Source organism: Callorhinchus milii, unplaced genomic scaffold, assembly GCF_018977255.1.
Source record: "Callorhinchus milii isolate IMCB2004 unplaced genomic scaffold, IMCB_Cmil_1.0 Scaffold12, whole genome shotgun sequence".
Classification (NCBI taxonomy): Eukaryota; Metazoa; Chordata; class Chondrichthyes; order Chimaeriformes; family Callorhinchidae; genus Callorhinchus; species Callorhinchus milii.
This window is the reverse complement of record NW_024704753.1, coordinates 9889988-9895987: the sequence shown is the minus strand read 5'-3', so window position 1 is coordinate 9895987 and position 6000 is coordinate 9889988.

Here is a 6000-nt window from a genome sequence, read left to right as displayed (position 1 = left end):
TATATTCTGTGAAGCGCTTTGAGACATCTCATCGACGTGATAAGGCACTATATTATCCCAACACATCTTCAGTGCAAAGTCATTTAATTTAGGAAAATGATCCTTAGGAATAATTTTCCAGAAGTTTTCGTGAATCTCATTCTTCCTTGAAAGGAACAAAGGGTCACCCTGCAGTTAACACATCTCCATATGAAGATCTTTTGGTTGCTGCTCAATCGATACCTCCATTGAATTGTTGAATAGTTGGACACTGTTCCAATAGTTCACACTCTCAAAATCAGAAAATCTGGCACTGAACTCATCCAGCACTGTGTTCAGTTCTGGCACGACACCTTTGGAAGGACGTCGAGGCATTGGAGAGGGTGCAGAGGAGATTTACCAGAATGGTACCAGGAATGAGGGACTTAGTTATCAGGAGAGTCTAGAGAAACTGGGATTATTCTCCTTGGAGCAGAGAAGGTTAAGAGGAGACTTAATAGAAGTTTTCAAAATTATGAGGGAATTTGATAGGGTGAACAAAGAGAAACTATTTGCACTGGCGGGTGGCGAGGACACCGATTTAAAGTAGCTGTTAAAAGAAACAGAGGGAGGTGAGGAGAAATGTTTTCACACAGCGAGTTGTTCGGATCTGGAACGCATTGCCTGAAAGGGCGTTGGAAGCCGATTCGATAACAACTTTTAAGAGAGAAGAAGATAATTATTTGGGGAGGACAAGTTTCCCGGGCTAAGGGGAGAGAGCGGGAGAGTGGGATTGATTTGAATAGATCTTTTCAAAGAACCGGCACAGATACGATGGGCCGAATGGTCTCCTTCTGCGCTGTATAATTCTATGATTCTACGAAAGTGATCAATATTATCCGCAGAGGAAATCGAGCACCAGGGCCACAGAAAGTTCATAAACTTCCTTGAAGAATTGGATGCAGAATATCGTGATTTACCTCTTTGTTTAGAAGTGCTTGGTTGAGTGCACGCAACTCCCTTGTGCAGTTTTTTTGCACTCAGGAAGGAGGTACTGTCATTTCTCAAGGAACATGTAAAGAGCAACTCTGCACAGCTTGAAGAGGAATTAGAAGATCCAACTTATCTATGTTCATTGGCTTTCTTAAAAGACATAACAAGCCATCTCAGCATTCTCAATTTTCAACTACAAGGTAGAAATCAGAATATTTTGCACCTTATGGGGGATGTCGACGTGTTCCCCATAAAACTACAACAATTGAACTCATCCCTCTTGCAGTATGACCTCACCCAATTTGCATCATGCATGGAACGTGCAACTGAGCTTGATGAAGCTGATTTGTGCACCTTTCTGGTATCGTCTCAGAGCGCTTAACAGAGGCCTAACCATTGTTTTACAAAGGTTCATCATAACTTTTTGTATTCTATGCCCCTATTTTAAAGTCTAGTGTCCTGTATGATTTTTTAACAGCTTTATCTACCTGTCCTGCCACCTACAAAAAATTATGAATCCCCAGGTCTCTCTGTTGCTTCACCACCTTTAAGATTATACCATCTAGCTTATACTAGTCATCACATTATTCATTTTCACTGGTTTTCCACAAAGAGACTCATGGTTTACGATGCAGTGGATGGTAGTACATTCAATTCCTTTTTGTTTCAGCAAATCTACCAAACCATTTTTGCAGCCAGTCATTGATTTTGCACCATCTATCATGATGCAGGAACACTTTTGAAATCCACCATATTTACTAACTTGAAGTAAGAACCTTGTAAATATCCAATCCCTTTTTAGCAGTTTTCAGAGGAATTAACTCAAGTCATTCTACATGAACAATCCTGCGTGAGGGGTGCTACAATTCAATTCCAGACAGGGCGAAACCTTGGGCAAGTTTCCTTATTCCACACAGAGCCTAATAATAATCCCTCCAAAAAACAATAATAAATTGGTCATTTTCAATCTACGACTGTTTGTGGGACATTGCTGTGCGCAATTGGCTGCCGCGTTCGCCCACAAATATAGTCAATTCATTTTACAGTGTGTTCTGTGAAGCGCTTTGGGACGTCCTCCCAACGTGAAAAGCGCTATATCAAATGCAAGGATTATTATATATTATTATTACATAAATGCAAACTGTTATTTTGTTGTGTGTTGTAGTGCCTTCTGATGTTGAACTCCTTCAACACAGATATTACTTGCAAGCAAACAAGGCACTGAGGTTTTCCATTATTTTCAATAAATAAATCATCAATTTATCACTTACACTGAAATCCTCTATTTTCCACTTTTAACTTCCGTTTCCTGCCAACACTCATATTGCTGTTAGGTTTAGATTCTTGCTGATTCTCCCCAGGTTACACGAGGCAAGAGTAGCATACAGCCTGACTAGGGGTTGCGGAGCTAGAGGAGTCCTCAGGTTCCGTACCTCTTTCTGTCACTCTCCGCGCGGCCTCATGCTGCTGAAGCGCGCAGACCGACCACAAGAGTTTGAAAACCTCCATTAGGTCTCCTCGTAACCTTCTCTGCTCCAATGAGAATAATCCTCGCCTCATTAGCCTTTCCTCATAATCAAGGTCCCTCATTCCTGGTAGCATTCTTGTAAGTCTCCTCTGCACTCTTTCCAATGCCTTAACATCCTTCCTATAGTGTGTTACCCAGAACTGGGCGCAGTATTCTAACTGAGGCCTAACCAGTGTTTTATGTGGGTTAATCATAACCTCCTGACTCTTGTACTCTGTGCCCCTATTTATAAAGCCTAGTATCCCATATGTCTTTTTTACAGCCTTATCTACCTGTCCTACCATCTTGAAGGATTCATTTACCTGCACCCCCAGGTCTCTCTGTTCCTTCACCCCCCTTAACATTGTATTACCAGCCTGTATTGCCTCCCCTCATTCTTTCTACCAAAATGCATTACCTCGCATTTCTCCACATTGAAATTCATTTGCCATGTGTCTGCCCATTTTACCATTCTGTCTATGTCTTCCTGCAGTTGGCTCCTATCCTTCTCACTGTTTACCACCCGACCTAACTTTGTGTCGTCCGCAAACTTGGAAATGGTACTTGCTATACCCAAGTTCAAATCATTTATATATATTAAGAGCAGTGGTCCTAGTGCCAATCCCTGGGGGATGCCACTGTACACTTCCCTCCAGTCAGAAAAGCAGCTGTTCACCACACCTCTGATTCCTGTCTCCCAGCCGGTTCTGGATCTGCTGCCACTGTCCCTTTAATACAATGGACTTCTATTTTTCTTACAAGTCTTTCATGTGGCACTTTGTCAAATGCCTTTTGAAAGTCCATATAAACTATATCTACTGCACTACCTGTATCCACCCTCTCCGTTACCTCATAGAAAAATTCTATTAGATTTGTTAGAAGTTGTGCTACCTCAGTGAGGCATTTGATATCACTTGTTAATTTTCTCAACTCAGTTCGTCCTGTATTTAGAAAGCAGAGATTTGCTCCGTAACACAGTATACTCCTGATACCTCAATCCTGGCTTAACTTGTCACTGCCACTTAAGTCATCATTGCTGTCAGTATTCTGGCCACATTTATTGATGTATTTATACATATGCCTAACTGACCACTCCTGGTAACTCGTCACTGAGCCCTTTTCCGTTGGACTGATGAGCTATCAGGAGTTTACTGTAACGTATAGTTTGATTGTGTATAAATCAGATGAACACAAGTTCAGATAGTTTAGGAACCTTACCTCACTGTGCTGGGAATTTTGCTGAGAATTTTTCTGTGTTCTAGATGTCAAGCCAAAATCCTGTGACTCTGAATACTCAGGGAGGAACTGTGATCCAAACAGGAACTGAGAATCAGTCAGGCTGGAATAGTCACTGGAAGCACCATTCCAAGGAAACAATTTAGCTGTTCTGTATCAAAAAACATGGAAAATATTATATAGGTGGTAAGAGATGAATGGCAATGAATTACAATTAAGATGAGCTGACGAATAGCAGTGCACAACATATTCTCTCAGTGAAACACCAATACTCACAACCAAATCGTTTTCCTGCTTCATGTCCCCTGCCCTATCCCCAACTCGCTCCCTCCATCCCCTGTTCAAAGCCCGCCTTAAGACATATCTCTTTGACTGCGCTTTTGGTCATCTTTCCCCTCCCCCGCGCCCCCGCTCAGGTACCCAACCAGCAGTGTACTTTGAGACAAATGCCTGTCATGAAAGACGCTATATAAATGTAAATTGCATTACATTCCTTTTCCATAATACTCTTCACTGTCTACACATCTTTATTGTTCCCTCTGACGTGAAAGGTGCTTCACAAATGTAATTTGTTCTTGTTCCACCCTTCTGTGTACATCAGCCTACATTACACTGTCTCCTGATACTTGTAACTCCTAAAGGCAATATACAATATTTATAAATGACTTGAGGAGAGTATCTTGTAGTAAATAATTTGCAATTATACTAATATATATGACTAAATCACAATTAATTTAATCTGAACCAATTAAATACGTGTTTCTTAATTTTGTTTTAGATTCTGTGTTCGAATCTGCGACCTGTCAGACTGCACAAGCAGCTACAAGCACACTGGGAATGGCCAGAACATACTGTAAAGTGTAAAATGAATTGACTGTATATTTTGTGAGTGAAATGCGGCAGCCAATTGTGCACAGCAGTGTCCCACAAACAGTTGTGGATTGAGTGAGCAAAAAAAAAAAATTTTTTGTAAGAGACTATTTTACCCCCCAGAAAAGAAATCCACCAATCGACTAACAACCTAGTTCCAACTTAATGCTAGATAAACAGGCGTGTGAGTCAGGAAACTTGCCAGTTTTGTTCTTCCTGGGAATCAAACCCAGGTCCTCTCGCTGGCAAGGCGCCTTTATTCACTGGAGTCCACTAAGTTGCAGGACTCCACGAATGAAAGGCGCTATATAAATGTAAATTTATATTGTATTGTAAAGTGGCAAAATTTAACACATTTTAATTGCTGCTTACCCAGGTCCTGTGGGGTTACTCAGCATCTCTTTAACATTCCAAACATTTGAGTTCATCTCTGCACCTATTATCTAATGGAGTGATAAAACATATTATTTCAGCTAATCATATTACTAAAGCTACCATTTTTTGAGGAATAGCAAGTGATTTAAATGTAGTAACAAGGGTTAAAAAGTACACAATAAATCTGTTTCACAATGAAAAGTGTATATTTTCACCAATGTCACACCTCAAGGTGTTTAACCCACTTGAAGCACATTCTAGATGACTGAGAACAATTTTTATGCAGAGGATAAATTTGACGGTACAGTAGTTTGATCCAGTATGATGACAGAAACACACTGAATCAGGTAACTACAATTGAAGAGCAATTTTTCGGACTTCAGGAGATGAAGTTTGAAAAGACCTTAAACAAGTACAATATGGGTTAGTAATTATATAGCGCCTGACTGATCCAATATAATCTTAATAATACAATTTTCAGCTAAATAAATAAATAATAAATAATTAATAGTTTTCAGCCAGATAGCAATTAAGTGGGGTCTACTTGGAACTGAACTGGTTCCAAGGTGACATGCCTGGCAACAGAATGTCGGAATACAGCCAGCCCATTTTGGCGGTCTCGGTAGTCCAGTTCTTGAGCCAGACAGGTCCGCAGCATTTCTGATGACAGCACAGCCAGCCTGGCTCATTGGCAGGACCTAGTAGGGCAGATCAACCACTGTGAGCAGGGAATCCTCTCACTCCCAGCTTGTTAACCCTGCAAGCCAAAGCCCTAATGGGGAGGCTGGTCCTAGCTCCAGAAAAGCTTACCAGACAGCATTACCAAATCGCAAGCCACGTGGTTTTAGCTGGTTAGACTCCAGCAGTATCCAAATGCACAACCTGGAGGCCCCAAGCCTTGGCTCTTGCCAACCTATGCCTAATACTTTTCGGATTTAGGTAAGCAAGATGCATTCCTCCAGGCACAGTGTGCAATCGATTCCAACAAACTATCTCAGAATATCCATATGTAGGTGGGATGCATGGTTTGGATACTCTTAAGCATGGTGGTGGGTTTCCAC